We start from the raw sequence: 15,746 nt of genomic DNA, 5'->3' as shown, positions 1-15,746 counted from the left end.
TGATAGTTTCTTCCCTTTTGCTATCTCAACAATACCTTAATAGGTACAATACACTAAGAATATCCAAGATGGTTGGCTGACTTCCAACTGCAATTTATGATCAATTATAGGAAGCCAGATATTTAAGGCTGTATTCAAATGACCTAGAAGGTTCTAGAATTTTTCAAGAGTTTGTTGGGGTGAAATTCACATTACATAGAATTGACCATTTTAAGGTGAACTATCCTGTAGCATTCTTGTGACTTGAAGAAGTCCTGCTGGGGGGCACCACACAAGAGGAGCCCCAGGGGCTGCTGGGAGGTAGCAATGGGGCCTAGCAGGGTTGTCATTGTTTAGGCCAGGCCATTGTACCACTCTACTCAAATCCCTTTTTTGTTACATGCCGTGGAGTCGGTTCCAACTCACAGCATCCTTGTATAGAGTTTCCAAGGAGAGGCTGGTGGGTTTGAACCGCTGACCTTAGGGGTCCAGTGCTTATCTTACAGCACCACACAAGGAGTCCTTTAGAGGTGAACTTTACCAGAGCTTCCCTTCTGTAGATGGAGAATGGAGGCTCAGAGGGGTTTAGTAACTTCCTCAAGATCACACAGCCAAGAAGGGGTGTGACTGGGGCTCGAACCCATGTCCTTTTGACGTCAGGGCCTGGTGTCTCCTAGGGGAGTATGCATCTTCTTCCCTAAAGCTGGGGTATAGTCAGGGCTGGATGGTTCCTGATAGAGATTAGATTTTATCCTCCCAAAATACACTCTGGAATCCTCGTCACTACACCTGTGGATACGATCCTATTTGAGAATAGGGTCTTCTCTATTAATGAGGTCCTTTCAGTATGTAGGGTGGATCTTAAACTTAACCACTTCTGAGTTATAAGGAGCAGTGGCACTGTAGGTTAATACGCTGGACTGCAAAGTCAACTTGAACCGCAAGGTTGGCAGATGAAGCTCATCAGCTGCTCCTTGGAAACCCTACACAGGGTAGCTATGTGTCGGAACCAACTCGGCAGCACTTAACAACAGACCCAGCGACAAGCAATATATCCAGGGAAAGACAGGCTCCATCTAAGGACTAACTGTTGGTGTTAAGAGTCATTGACTTGGTTCTGACTAATAGTAACCCGCTATAAGGTTTCCGAGGAGCGGCTGGTGGGTTTGAACAGCCGACCTTGTGGTTAGCAGTCCAATGCTGATCCTACAGTTCTCCATGATGACTACGGAAGCTACAAACCCGGGAAGTCTGAGGACTGCTGGCAACTACTAGAAGCTGAATGAGCCCTGCTGGCTTAGTGGGTTACGCTGCTACCACAAGGTTAGCAGTTCAAATCCACCAGCCACTCCATGGGAGAAAGATGAGGTTTCCTGCTCCCATAATGATTAACATCCTCAGAAACCTTACACAGGCTCACTGTGAGTCAGAACCTACTTGATGGCACACAACCACCACCACCATTACCACCACTAGAAGCTGAAAAAGACAGAGAAGGACCTCCCCATAGAGCCACACTCTAAATATGGGCTTCCTAAAAGGAGTTCTGGTGTTGCAATAGCTAAGCATGTAGCTGTGACCAGAAGGTTGGAGGTTTGAGCACACCGCTCACTCTGCTGGAGAAAATCCGTGGTAATCTGCTCCCATAAAGACGGCAGCCTACTGGGCCTGGGGGTTCGGGACCACAGTCTCGGGGGACACCTGGCCAATTGGCATAATGGTGAGTAGAGCAATTAGGATCTTAAAAGCTCACAAGCAGCCATCTAAGGTACAACTATTGATTGCTCTCTGTCTAGAGGAAAGAAGAGAAATGAAAATTGAAGCCACTTGCAAACAATTAGCCCGATGGAGTAATGGACAACATGGGCATCAGTCCCCAAAACCCTGAGAGCAGAACTAGATGGTGTCCGTCTACCGATGGAGCCCTGGGGGGAAGAGGGGAGTGCATGACACGTTGGGCAGTTAGCTGCAGGGTTGGTGGTTCTAACCCACCAGCTACTCCATGGGAGAAAGATGAGGCTTTCTGCTCCCATAAAGATTCACAGCCTTGAAAACCACATTCAGGTCACTATGAGTCAGAACTGACTCGATAACACAACAACCACCATCAACTGCTCTGGAAGGGATCACATTAGGAGGTCCTGGATAGAGTGGGAGAAAATGTGGATTTACAAAGCTCAAGCTCATTTAAGAGACAAGGCTTACTGGTCAGCAGACACTGGCAAAACCCTGACACTACAGCCCTAGCCCTGACCCTTCATTTCTGGAACTGAACTCACCCACATGGTTGAATATTCAGCCAGGCAGTACATAGGTCTATGGGGAGACAGCAACATTAATGACATACACACATCACAGAATGGTCAACCATTCAAGATCAAAAGGGCAGCAATTACCCCAGCAGAGTGGGGGAAGAGGAAGGAATGGAAACAGGAAACATAGGGGGACACAGGATAAGAGATACAAGTGATACTAACATGGAAGGGGTTGCCATCAGTAAAGGATTTGAATATACAAGTGATGGTCTGCTCTGCAAATTTTCATTCAATTCATAATAATAAACAGTTAAAAAAGGAGAAGGAAAGGAGACAGCTTAGGAAGCTCTATGGGGTAGTTTCACTCTCACATGGGGGGTCACTATGAGTCACAATTAACTGGAAGGAACACCACCCACTGCTATTTCTACACCAGAGGAAATGGATACAACTCTCTCTCAGGAGAGAGCTCAACTGGAGGAAAACGCACCTAAGATTCTAGTGATTTTAGAACTAGGTTCCTCAGAGGTGCCTGAGGGACTGCCACAGGGTGAGTGAAGACTGGAGGGTGGCGCTCAGTGGATTCCCCATTTCCTCAGGCAGTAGCCCTTGTATTTTACACATTGGAGCAGGGTCTGACATTGCCAGAGCCCCCGACTCCCCCGTGAGAGGGATGGTGGGGACAAGTGAAACAAAGAGCCCAGGGCTGGGGGCATTCCCGTATCAATTTGATCAGATCAACAAACTCAGACATTACATTTCACCCTAAAGGGCTGGAGAGTCAGACCCAACACCCCAGAGCACGATGGGACCTTCAGGAACAGAGATGTGCCGCTTCTTTCGCTCTGAGGTCGGGGAGCCCCCTGAGGATGACATGCAACCAAAGCTGCCCGCCTCCTGCATCCTTCTCCACCATCTCCAAGGCAATAGCCTCCTCTGGGACCAGGCGCAGGGAGAGGGCATGGGGCGGGCATTGCCCCAGGAAACTAGCATTCTGGGGTGGGGGCGGGGCATCAAGACCAAGGTTAGTTAAGGTCCCCAGACAGATAGGTACATTCTGGAACTCAGATAATGACAACCCCTTCTCCAAGTCAGAACTTGCCCCTAACCCCCACCAGGCAAATGCCAATCCTCATCCACCCACCTCTCAGCTAAGGCCCTGCACCTACCAGACCAAGGGCTGCCACTCTTTCCAGGAAAGGAAAACGTCACCTCTTGGTCACCACCGACAGACAACAACCACAACTGCCTTTTCAGCCAGCGGCTTTCATGTTGCATCCTGCCCACAAGCAGGTCCTCCGTGATGCTGGCTAACACGGGGTCTGACAGGCACGATCAGCTCAGGGGTTGGAAAGCCAGTGAGGGTAAGCACGCCAAGGCTGGGAGCTGGATGGTCCGTATATGTCATCCCAACCCTGCTGCTGGCCAGGAAGCAGCGTCCCACGATGTCCCTATCAGACCTCTCATCTCCCCACCCCCAGCACAGCCCAGAGCCACACTACTCCTGAGCTGGGATCCCTGTCCAGTGCCCTTTAGCTGCTAGTATCAGATACAGTCCAAGGCTAGAGCACCAGGGAGATGGGACCAGCTGGGGCAGTACTGGGGACCCCAAAGGAAACTGGCCTGGCTGCAGAGAGTGGGGGCTGGGCTGGTGAAGGAATGAGGTCTCTAAGAGACCTGATGGTTACACCTTTGAGGGCTGTAGCAGGAGGCCTGGGGGCCTAGGAGTTAAGTACTGAGCTGTTAAGTAAAAGGTCAGCAGTTTGAGCCCCCCCAGCTACTCCACAGGAGAAACATGAAGCAGTCTTAGGTCCTACAGGGTCACTGTGAGTCCGAATTGAAAGACAGCAGTGGCTTTTAGTAAGAGTCCTGGTCGACAGCCATTGTCTGCAAAGAGCTACCCACATACACACATGTGCATGCACAAACACGTATGTACACACGTGTGAACATGTACACACGGGTGCGTGCACACACATGTGCAGGCATGCCTACATGCAGGCGACATGCATCGTACATGTGCATACAATTTACACACAACCATGCATGCGCACACATGTACACACACATGGACATGTACATACACAGGCATGCACACATGTTTAGGCACATGCACACACAGGCATCGTCTCTTATGTTAAACCAGGGAGTGGAACAGCTTTCACATCTCTGCTCTTCACTAGGGCGGCAGGAGCTCCTACTTGTTGCCAACATTTCCAGAAATAGGTGGGCGAGGAGAGTAGATGGGCCAGAAGCCCAGCCCAGTCCTGTGGCCTCAGGGAGGGGGCAGTGGTAGGTTGGTAGGTACTGGGGTGGGGGCGGGAGCCAAGCCTGGTGCACAGCGTTGGAGGCCCCACCCAGCACTATCTCTGGTGCCCCAGATATGCTTATTCACCCAGAGGAAATTATGACATCTTGGGAGCAGGCTTCTCTGGGCCACAGAGTCACATCCGCTGCCCTCTCTAGGACCCCCAGTCTGCCTCCGAAACTGCTGATGCTGCCTCTCCCCCACGGGGTCACGTAGTAGCTAGGAAGCTCCAAAGGGCCTGGGTAGAGGATATGGGTGGGGGGCAAGGGTGTGGAGTTAGGATGGGGCAGATTCTACTTCCTTTTCCTTCAGGGTGGGGTCCAACGTGGGGTGGGGCAGAGCCAGAGTAAAAGTGAAGTACAAAGGTCAAGTCACAGGGTACCTCATGATGCCCAGGGCTGAGGTCTCAGTCCCCAGCCCACCCAGGCACAGCATCACTCTCACTCAGCTTCCCAGATACTGTGAGGCTCCGGCCTAGTGAGTGGGGTCAGGAATGGGTGTAGGGTAGAAATGCAGACTCAGAAAAATAGCCGGCTGGAGATCCGGTTTTTCCACAAAAAGTGGGGTTGGGCACACCTAGCTAAGCCCTGCCCCAGCACAGCAGGGATGAGTACGGGCACCCCAAAAGGGGCCCCAGCCGTGACCACCATACCTGGGACAGGGTACTGGAGGGCCCCCTATAACCTGCTGCATTCATGGGCCCAGCCTCCTCAGCTGTGGGTCCCTCTGTGCTGAAGGTAACTGCTCCAGCACCCGGTCCCTGCCCTCTCTCCTGCCCACCAGTGACCCTCACACGAGCAGCTAATGAACACTGGGTCCCCAATGGCTGCTGACCCCTTAGGGCCTCATGAGCCAGGCAGGGGGCAGGGCTCAAGCAGCAGCTGTAGCCCAGGTCAGCAGAGGCTGGACACCAGCGAGCCTGCTTGTCTGTGGTCAGAAATGGGCACAGGGAGAGGGACAAGGGACAAGCAGCCCACCTCCTCCAGAGAGAAAAGAGGAAGACACTTGAACAGACCAGACATGATCAGGAAGTGAAGGGGGCCTTGAGAGTGGCAAATCCCCTGAACCACAGAGATGAAGAACCCAAAATCTGGCCCTGGAACCCCCTTTCAGCGTGACCTGGGCCCACGTCAGCTGAGCCACCCTGGGAGAGTGAGCCATCAGCCAGGGCTACCGAGGAACCTGTCAGTTCCCAGCTGAGTCACGGGGTTAGGGCCAGGGACGAGGAAATGGCTCCCCTCCCCTACTTCCCGGCCACAGAAACTGAAACTTGGCCCTTCTGGAAACCAGGTCATTTTTAGAAAGCTGCAAAGAGGAAGCTGGGCCCTAGCCACTGAGTAGTCCCTCACTCTGCTGACCTCAGGGGGTGGCCCCTGCCCTCACATGGGAAGCCCAAAAGGAGACACTGTAAAAGCTGTCACTTAACCCCAGATCCCCACATCTGTAACCTGCAGGACTGAGACTCAGCCCCGCGGCCCACCGCTCCCCTCCGGCCAGGGAGTAGGGGACGGGGAGCCAGGGGGACGGGGCCAAGGGTAGGAAAGTAGGAAAAGGCAGGAGAAGAGTCTGGGGCAGGACTGTGGAAGAATAAGGAAAGACACGGTGCTCTGGTGGCACAACGGTTAAGCACTCAGCTGCCAACTGAAACGACGGTTTGAACTCAACCAGCAGCTCTGGTGACGAGCTTTGGCAAAGATGACAGTCTAGGAAACACTTGTTGTTAAGTGCCGTCAAGTTGGTTCCGACCCATAATGACCCTGTATAGGGTTTCCAAGGAGCGACTGGTGAGCTTGAACCACCGACTCTGTAATTCAAATGGCTTTGCAGTCTGGGGCATTAACCCACAGAGCCACACCAGGACTCTCTAGGGAACACTGTTGTTGTTGTTATGTGCCTTAGAGTCGGTTCCGACTCATAGTGACCCTGTACAGGGTTTCCGAGGCTGTAAATCTTTACGGGAGCAGAAAGCCTCATCTTTCTCCCACGGAACAGCTGGTAGTTTCGAATTGCTGACCTTGAGCTTCGCAGCCCGATTCGTAACCACTACGTTACCAGAGCTCCTTAGAGGCACTTTATTCAGTCACCTGGGGTTGCTAAGAGTCAACTTATTCACTGGCCACCGATGGGAGAGACAAAAGGGAAGGAAGAGGGTCTTCAGCACAGAGCAGTGAGCCCACAGTGGGAACCAGACAGGGTTCTCTCCCCAGGCATCGCCCACTTCCCCTGAGAGGCAGGGAACTTCTGGCAAGTTGGTACAGACAGAGCAGCGGGATCCCCCAGGGAGGGAAAGTGAAACAGCCCTGTGGACCCACGCCTGGCATCCCTATTTTCCTGCCCCACTCCCCGTCCTGTCCTTTGAGGGTTCACTGACGATAAAGAACTGAGAAGGGGGGTCAGCGCTAATGCACTGGGACAGAAGTGGGTGCTGGAGCTGTGTGCACAGTGCGTGTGATGGTGGAGACGGGGTGATGGTGCAGAACGCCCTACCCCCACTCCCGCCCAGCCTCTCGGTGCCAGCCAGCCAGCCAGCTACCGGAGGGTCCTGGGTGGAAGCTGGGCGAGCAGCATTTCCCAGAGCCCTGGGGTTGGTGGCTGCTCCTCCCAGCAGCCTGGCTGCCTCTGGGGTGCTTCCTTTTTGTGCTCTGTTCTGAAGGGGGTGGAGTGGGAATGCCGCCCCCCCCCCCCAGCACCAGAAGATTTGGGACAGGAAGCGCGTACCACAGACTACTGTGCTCCACAGGCTGCATGTCAGACGGGATCGCCATCACTCAAGAGGACGTGGGGGGGCTGGGAAATTGGGTTTCACCAGTCTTTGTCACCAGCAGTGGCCAGGCACCTGCCCAATGACTGGGGACAAGTCAGGGTACAGTGTGCGGGGGGACAGGGATTCCCTAGAACTGAGATGTGACCCCACAATGGACACAAGGCCCCCCACCCCCACCCAGCTCATTCTCACCCACCTCCTCCTGGTTTGGCTCCAGACTTGAAAACACAGCTTGACTTGGGAAGACAAGGTGGTAGGCCTAGCCCTAACTGCTGTGTGACCTTGGACAAGTCACTTAATAATGCTGGGCTGCCGTCTGCCAGGTGTAAGATGCTTCCCACAGGGCTTTTAACGCAAGCTCTCTGAACTCTAGGTGGCTTTGTCACCATGAAACCAGGGCCCATCCTGGGAGCATGGTCATCCCAGTGGGCAGGCCCAGGGCTGATTCTGAGCTACGGGTGGGGGTCCCCCACTGCTGGAGGCCGCTCTACACATTGGTCCTTCCTCAGGAAGGGAACATGCCAGGCAAACACTTTTGGGCTTGTAAATAGTCAGTAATGAGCTAATAAACCGGATTTCCCAGAATCCTACCCTAGGGCTGGTTGCTTCTTTAGAAAAGGCTGAGATGGCTGCCAGCTCTTCAGGACACCTGGAGGTTGTGGCCCTATCATCCACGAGCCCATTCACATAAGGGATGAAGAGCCACCCCTCACCTGCCACCTCGTGCTTCAGGGCGGAGTGAGCAGGACCAGGGAGCCGAGACCAGGGTTTACAATGTTACTAGGGGTCCAGCCACACTGGGTGACGCTATCAGACAGATGACACCAAAATGACTCTCTATAAAATTTTTGTGTGTTGTCTCAGCGGAAATTTATTAATTTATAAAAAATATTTCTACAGTGGGTTGTAACAATATTTTTTCCTAAGCCCAATTTACAAGTATCATTAAACCTACAAAGCTAACACTGTATGCTAATTAACTACCACTGGTACTATTACCCAATTACAAGGACGCTCCAAATCACATGGCTTCATCTACAGGGTGCTACAAGCATGCGCTGTTGTTTTAATAATCACTGATGTAGTTGGCCAATTTCCTGGTGTTTTAGCTACAGTACTGTGGTAATTGGTATCTGTGAACCTCTATCAACAGTTTGGAAAATAAAGTCGTAATGAAAGGAAAAGGAAGAGAAAATCTAAAAAGGATTCCACTGTGCTACACATAACATTGTAGCTAATAACGTTACCATTCAATGTAGAAAGATCTTAAAAAAACAATTGTGTTACGCTTGGTGTAGCCAAAGAAATATTACATGTAAGCAATTCACAGCTACACTGGAATTCTGGTGTGGCGTTGTAGGGGAAGCATTGGACGTCTAACTGCAAGGTCGGCAGTTCAAACCCACCAGCTGCTCCTTGGAAGCCCTATACAGGGTCACTATGAGTTGGAACTGACTCGATGGCACATAACAACAATTCTAAGATTAAAATGGATACTAAACATTACTAAGGATTCTGTGTCGCCTGGTATAGCGGCAGGAAGATGGCACGAGTTACTGAACCGGGTGATGTCATTCCGAGTGGCGCCTCTGCTGGGGCTTGAAGCTCAGCTCCACCACCCACCAGCAGGGAGAGCTGGGCCAGTCACCAATTCTGAGTCTCAGTCTCCTCTCTGTGAAATGGGACCACATCCTACCACACAGAGTTCCTGCCAAGGTGGAGGGGTAGGGTCTGATGTGTCATTAGTGGCCAATAGTTGGTGGCTTCTTTCACTCTGGGCTGACCTCTGCCCCCACAGTCCACTTGGTCTCCTATGTTGAGCCAAGAGGCCCAGAGTAGACAGGCCCCCATTTGACAGATGAGAAAACAGAGGCTCAAAGGTCTAAGGTCCCATACATAGTATAGAAGCAGGAGTACTGTGACCCAGACCCAGTCCAGCCCTCTGACCCTTACATCCTGTAGCCTCAGCCACCCCAGAACCGGCAAGGAGAGGAGACAAGACAATGGGCCTGGCTGGCAACTGCTGAGTTAGGGTGCTGTCAGCAAGTCTGGGGAGCAGAGGCCTTTGATTCATGAGCCCCTCCCAGCCCCCTAAGCAGAAATGCACTTCTCTAGAGGCGTTCACAAACATGATCTCATTCCGTTGGGGTGGAGGGAGGTGGACAGAACAGCTGGCATTAGCCTCGCTGACTGATAAGGTCGCAGAATTAATAAGCGGGGCTCAGGCCACCAGCTCAGAATCCCGCTCCTCCCAGACCCCAGGGCTGGTCCCCACCCTTCTCTCCCAGGCCATCTGGTGCCACACTGTAAGTGACATCCTAGAAACAACTGGGGGGCTGGGGCAAGAAGTCAGCCCGCATACCCGAGGAAGTCACTGGCACTTGTTCTAGGTGAGAGACCGGAGGAAGAGACCAACAATGGAGATGGAGTGGAGTGAGGGCCTGGCCCCATGGCACCTCCCCGCCCCCACTGGGCACACGTAAGCTGGGGAACCCTGGACAGGTTGGCTGCTACACCCTGGTTAAATCAACCCTCGGTCACCTTGGCACTGAGCCCCATCCCATCCCCAGACATTCCCACCACTTAATAATAGCAGACAGCCCAGGTGGCTCAATGGTCAAGCACTCGGCTGCAAACCAAAAGGTCAGTGATCGGAACCCCCACTCCCATCCCCACCCCCAGCAGCTCCATGGAAGAAAGACCTGGTGATCTGCTCCTGGAAGGCTCAGAGCCTAGGAACTCTACCGGGCAGGTCTGCTCTGAATGAGACACACGGCATCCTACCCACAACCGAGATCCCCGACAACTTCCGAGACGGAGGGCTACTATCCTCTCCATGAAACTGAGCTTGGGCATACAGGGGGAGTCCAAGGAGTGATGGGGGCTCCCACCACTGAGCTCCTACAATGGCCAAACCCATGCTGTACACGTGGGGAAAACTGAGGTACAGATCATTGACGTGACACCCCCCCACACTAAATGACCACACTCTCGCTGACCGTTTGCCAAACATTGAATCCATCCACCCCATGAAGAAACCTGGTGTCATGGTAGTTTAAGCTTTGGGATATTAACACTAGGTCAGCAGTTAAAATCTACCAGCTGCTCGATGGAAGAAAGAGGAGGGCGTCTGTTCCCCGGAAGATTTTGTCTCAGAAATCCTAAGGAGCAGTTCTCTGTTCTATAGGGTTCTTAGGAGTTAGAACTGGCTTGATGGCAGTGAAGTTGGTTCCATCCCATCTCTGCCTCTCCTGGCCCCCGGGCCAGCATCCCTACCCAGCTCACCTCCTCTACATTTCCCCCTTAGTCCACTCCACTTTCCTAAAGGAGTATGCGATGCACTGGGGCTGGGAGCATGCCTTCCAGCTGCTTCTGGGCTGTAAGCCACTTGGAGCCAGATCCCTGGACGAGTTTACTAAAAGAGGGACGGGGTGCTGTGGTTCTTAGACTTCCTCACCAGAGGTGAGAAGAAAAGACTGTTTTAACAACAACAAACACACCCCACTGTCAGTGAGGTAATTCGGACTCCTAGGAACCCTACAGGAAAGAAGAGATTCCAAGGTTGTAAATCTTTATAGGAATAAACAGAAAGATGACAATCTTTCTCCCTGGGAGCGGATGGTGGGTTTGAGCTGTTTATACCTATACCTAATTCTCCTAAGAATTTACAGGGGCAAAAATAACTCCATGGGCAGTCTGGGAAAAGCCCTTAAATTCCCCAGCTCAAAGAGGCAGGCGGGTGGCTCCTCCTGACCTGTCCTGAGGGCTGCCCAGGGCCAGGCCGCCTTCCCTTCCTGGCTACCATGTGTGAGGTCAGCCTGCACTTGGCTGCCAGCCGGCCACTCCTCCCCCTGGCTCAGCTGGAGAGGAAACTGGGAGCTGCTTTCAACAAGCTGGCTGCAGACACTGAACTCACCCTGGAAATCCCCGTGGTAGACAGGCAAGGCAGAGCCTGCTCCCGAGTATGGCCCTGGGTTCCAGGGGCTGTGTGGGAAGCAGGGTCTCTGTCTCACCCCATGCTACATGTGTGGCATAGGCAGGAGACCAGCAACCAGCACACATCCTGACCCAGAGAGTTGGTTGGTTCCTTCCTCCAAGTCCCTTGGTCATGAATATGAAAACACAAACCCCGCTGGCTGCTTCTGCTCATCTGGGGTAAAGTTTACAAGCAAGTTGGACAGGAACCCAGAACCCACAGCAGTAGGAAGGCAGGCCACAACTACCTCCCCATTATTACCCTGCCACACACTGGGGGGGGGCGAATGAGTCCTTATTTCCTAACAGGAGTCCCTGGGTGGCGCACATGGTTAAGCACTCCACTAATAAAGTGAAAGGCTAGGTGATTTGAACCTACCCTGAGCCACCTCCAAAAAAAGTTTTGGTGATCCGCTTTCAAAAGCCTTGAAAACCCTACGGAACTCAGTCCTACTCTGACAACACGAAGTTGCCTCAAGTCAAAATCAATTCAATGGCAACTGGTTTGGTTTTTGGCTTTTGGAAGTCCCACTCTGGGGAAGTGTGTTTGCTCACCAGGTAAGCAAGCAGCAGGAGGCATCTGGGGGCTCCTTTACTGGGAGAAGACACTTGGCTTTAGGGCTGGGTCCTGGGAGAAAACAGTGGTTCAAATGCTGGTTTGGTTGCTCACTGCCTGAATTTTGGGCAGGTCTGTGTGCTCAGCCGGTACCAGTCATGAGAGCCACAGGACACATGGGGGCCATCACTGGCCCTCTCCTGCTCTCCCCCATGGTACCCAGTGGGTCACCTCCAGAGCAAGGAGGTCTGGGACCATACATGTACTGTGAAGACACAGAAAAGAGGGCAGTAAAGGTGACCTGCGGCTCCGAAGCCCAGACATGACTGGCCAGCTGGGACAGTACCGCCTGTACCCAGCTCAAACACTCCGACTCATCCCTACCACGCGTCCCTCTAGCCTGTCCTCCACCTCTCATGGTGTCTCAGCTGACTGCCCAGTGCAAGAGGTGCCTGGACCCACCTGGGGGTCCTCCAGTTAAGGCAGAATATTCTCCTGCAAAAGGGAAAAAGACTGGGCAGCCCATCAGACGCCAATTAGGAGCCCAGTGATTTTCTGGTGTTATGTTCCTCGTGTAGTTAACTGGAAAGTTAGCTGTGAGTTCTGATCGGAAGGGAAATATTCCAGCGGGTCACGTGACATTGGCTATTCAGGCTGGCCTCAGCAAGTCTGCTTCAGGGAAGTCTATGGGAACAGAGCTCACCATCTCTCAATGCCCCCTCACCTTGAGTTCTAGGGTTCCCCACAAGGGAGGTTACTCCAGAATTGAGGGAAGTCTGAGCTTCTCCTCACAGTGAGCTGGTGAGCAGGGAAGAAGAGATGAGCTTGCAGTCCCAAAGGAGGGCTCATGTTGAGGTCCTAACTGTCCTCAAATCTCCTGACTGTCCTTCTCATTTAGATTTATTCCAAGTCAGGGAGACAGAGGGATGGGGTGAGGGCAGTAGACGAGGAGAAGTAGTTTGAATCCAGCAGCTGTTTCTCAGCCTCAGCACTACTGGCACTTGGGGCCAGATCATTCTCTGTGGTGGGTGCTGGCCTATGCGCTATAGTTAGCAGCCAGCCTGACCTTCATCCACTAGATGGTAGGCACCCCCAAGTTGTGACAACCAAAACTATCTCCCAACCCCAATGCCACTGAGTGGATTCAACTTACAGTGGCCCCTATAGGGCAGAGAAAACAGTTCTCTAGGTCTTTCAAGACTGTCAATCTTTCTCCCAAGGAGCAGGGCCCCACGGTAACTCACTATGCCACCAGGGGGTGCAAAATCGCCTCCCCCAACTATCACAGGTGCTGGCCTCAGCAAAGACCACACACCTGAAGCCCCCAATCCAGTCATTTGAGAAACTGCAGCTAGCTCACATGTGGGGTTAATCCTCAAGCCCTCCCCTCCTCAGACCCAGGCTCCCTTCTCTAATGCCCCACCCCAGCAACCCCAACCATGTATCTTTTCCCTGTGGTGGGAGTCTGTATCCTAGCGGGCTTCTTCCTCTTTAACCTTTTTAAGCACTGGAGGATCAGGAGGGAACCGTAGTCCAGGAAGCCAGAATTCCTGGGTCCAATATCCGACTCCGGTCCAGTCTTGCTGTGTAGTCCCCTATTCCCACCCCCGCACCTGTTTCCCTCTTGGCAGTGCTGAACACAAACTTTGGTTCGTGCTCCAAGGAGCTAACTCGGAAGAAGGGGAGCGAAGAACCGAATTTGGGGAGCTTCCGGACGAAGGCGTGGCGGTGCGGTGCTTTCTGAAGTACCCTCTCTGCCCACTCCCGGGGGCTTTAAGGTTGTCCTCTTATATTTGGTGAGCGGTGGCCCCCGATCCCTTACGTTTCTGGTCCGCGCCTAGCCTAAGGGCCGAGACCGAGCTCCCCCAGCCGGGCCAGCACCCACGTGGGCCCCGGGGCTCCGCAGGGCGAGAGCCCTCAACATTCGTACAAGTACGCACAATCGCCCGGGTGACTTGGGCTCGACCCCAGACCCCTCCGGCGCCCGTGGCCCGAAGCTACAGCCCGCCCCGCCCGACGCCCGGCTCACCTCCCTGCAGCCCCACGTCCCCGGGACGCAGCTCCGAGCGACGCCTGCGAGCGCTGGGCGGCGGTCCTCGGGGCGGAACAGCAGCGCTCCGCCTCTTCCCTACCTGCGCTCGGGCGGCCCGAGGGTGGGCCCAGGGCGGGGCCGGGAGGTTGAGGGCGGGCCGGGTGGCAGAGGAGGAGCCTGCTGCCCGAAGGCGGACCCGGCGGGCTCGGGGCGGGACCAGTTGGCCCAGGGGGCGGGGAGGGGCGGGGTGGGGTGGGGCCGGTGTTTTCGGGCGGTGCTGGGGCGGGGCCACGGGTCGGCCAGGGAAGCCGCGCCCACTTCTGCGCGCCCCCTGCCGTGGGACTCTTTGCCGAGGTTGCTGTCGAATCTGTTCCGACTCATTGTTATTGTTGTTAAGTGCCAGAGTCAGTTCCGACTCATAACGACCCTGTAAAGGGTTTTCAAGGAGCGGCTGGTGAGCTTGAACTGCCGACTTTATGGTTCAAATCGACCTTGAGGTCGAGTGCTTAGCCTACACCACCACACCAGGACTCCAGAGCAGGGGTTTGGTGGTGGTGGTGGTGTGCCGTGCAGTAGGTTCCGATTCATGGCGATCCTGCCTAGAGTTTCCTTTAAATCTTTGCGGGGACTAAAAAGCCTCGTCTTTCTTTTCTGCAGAGCAGTTAGTGGGCAGAACTGCCCACTTTGTGGTTCACAGTCCAGTGCTTATCCTATGGAGCCATTGAGCTCTCTTATGTATGTCAGTTGTTGCTGAGTGCCATCCAGTTGTTTCTAACTGTTAACAACCCTGTATAGGGTTTCCAGGAGCAGCTGAGGAGCTTGAACTGACGACCGTGCAGTTCAAACTGACCTTGCAGTCCAGCGCATTAACCCACAGTGCCACACCAGCACCCCGTAGGATAAGCAGTGGACTACTCACTCCATGGCCAGCAGTTCAAATCCACCAGCTGCTCTTGGAAACTACACAGGATCACTATGAGTCTGAAGTGACTCCATGGCATTTAACAACTAAAGTGTAGAGGACCTTGGCAGGTAGGGATGAGGAACGGGTTTCTAGGTGGAAAGAAGAAGGAAGACAGAAGCAGGGAAAGCCCAATTATGATTCAGGATTCTGGTTCCTAGTTTGAGGGCATCACAGTGTAAAGACACAGGCTAGGAGCACGGTAGAGGCTCTGCATGTCCACATGAGGGGTTTCTATTTCATGGGGAGCCAGGTAGATTTTAATACCAGGAAGTTGCACCCTAATATTTTACACTGTGTAGTCCTCTATGAAGAAACCTTGTAACATAGTGGGTTACACATGCTAACCACAAGGACAGAAGTTTGAATCCACTGTGGAAGAAAGATGAGGCTTCCTGGCTCCATAAAGATTTATAGCCTCAGAAACCCTATATGGAGTCACTCTGAGTCAGAACCGACTCCATGGCATGTAGTGTGTGTTCAAATACACCTTTTCCATGTTTCATCTTAAGAACAATCCTACAAGTAGAAAGAGCAGGCTTTGCAGGTGAAGAAACTGAGGCTGTAGACTCCTTTTAATATAAGAAACTCACACACCGATGTTCACTGCAGAGCTTTTCACAACAGCCAAAACTTCTATCAACAGAGGGAAGGCTAAATAAAACTTGGTTTATACACACAATGGAATGCTGTTCAACCATAAAGAGAAATGAAGTCCGGATGCATGACGTAGCATGGATGAACCTTAAAAACATTACATTAAGTGGAAAAAGTCGGGAGCAAAAGGAAAAATACTGTACAGTCTCACTTACATGAAACACATAAATAGAAACCAAAGACTGTTAGGAGAGGGAAAGGGGAGCTCTTGCTTAGAGAGCCTTGAGGTTGTATTCATGGTAGTACAGTGATTTGGAAA

Source organism: Chrysochloris asiatica, unplaced genomic scaffold (genome assembly GCF_000296735.1).
Source record: "Chrysochloris asiatica unplaced genomic scaffold, ChrAsi1.0 scaffold00132, whole genome shotgun sequence".
Lineage (NCBI taxonomy): Eukaryota > Metazoa > Chordata > Mammalia > Afrosoricida > Chrysochloridae > Chrysochloris > Chrysochloris asiatica.
The sequence above is the reverse complement of the archived record's forward strand: the minus strand, read 5'-3'. Positions refer to the sequence as shown.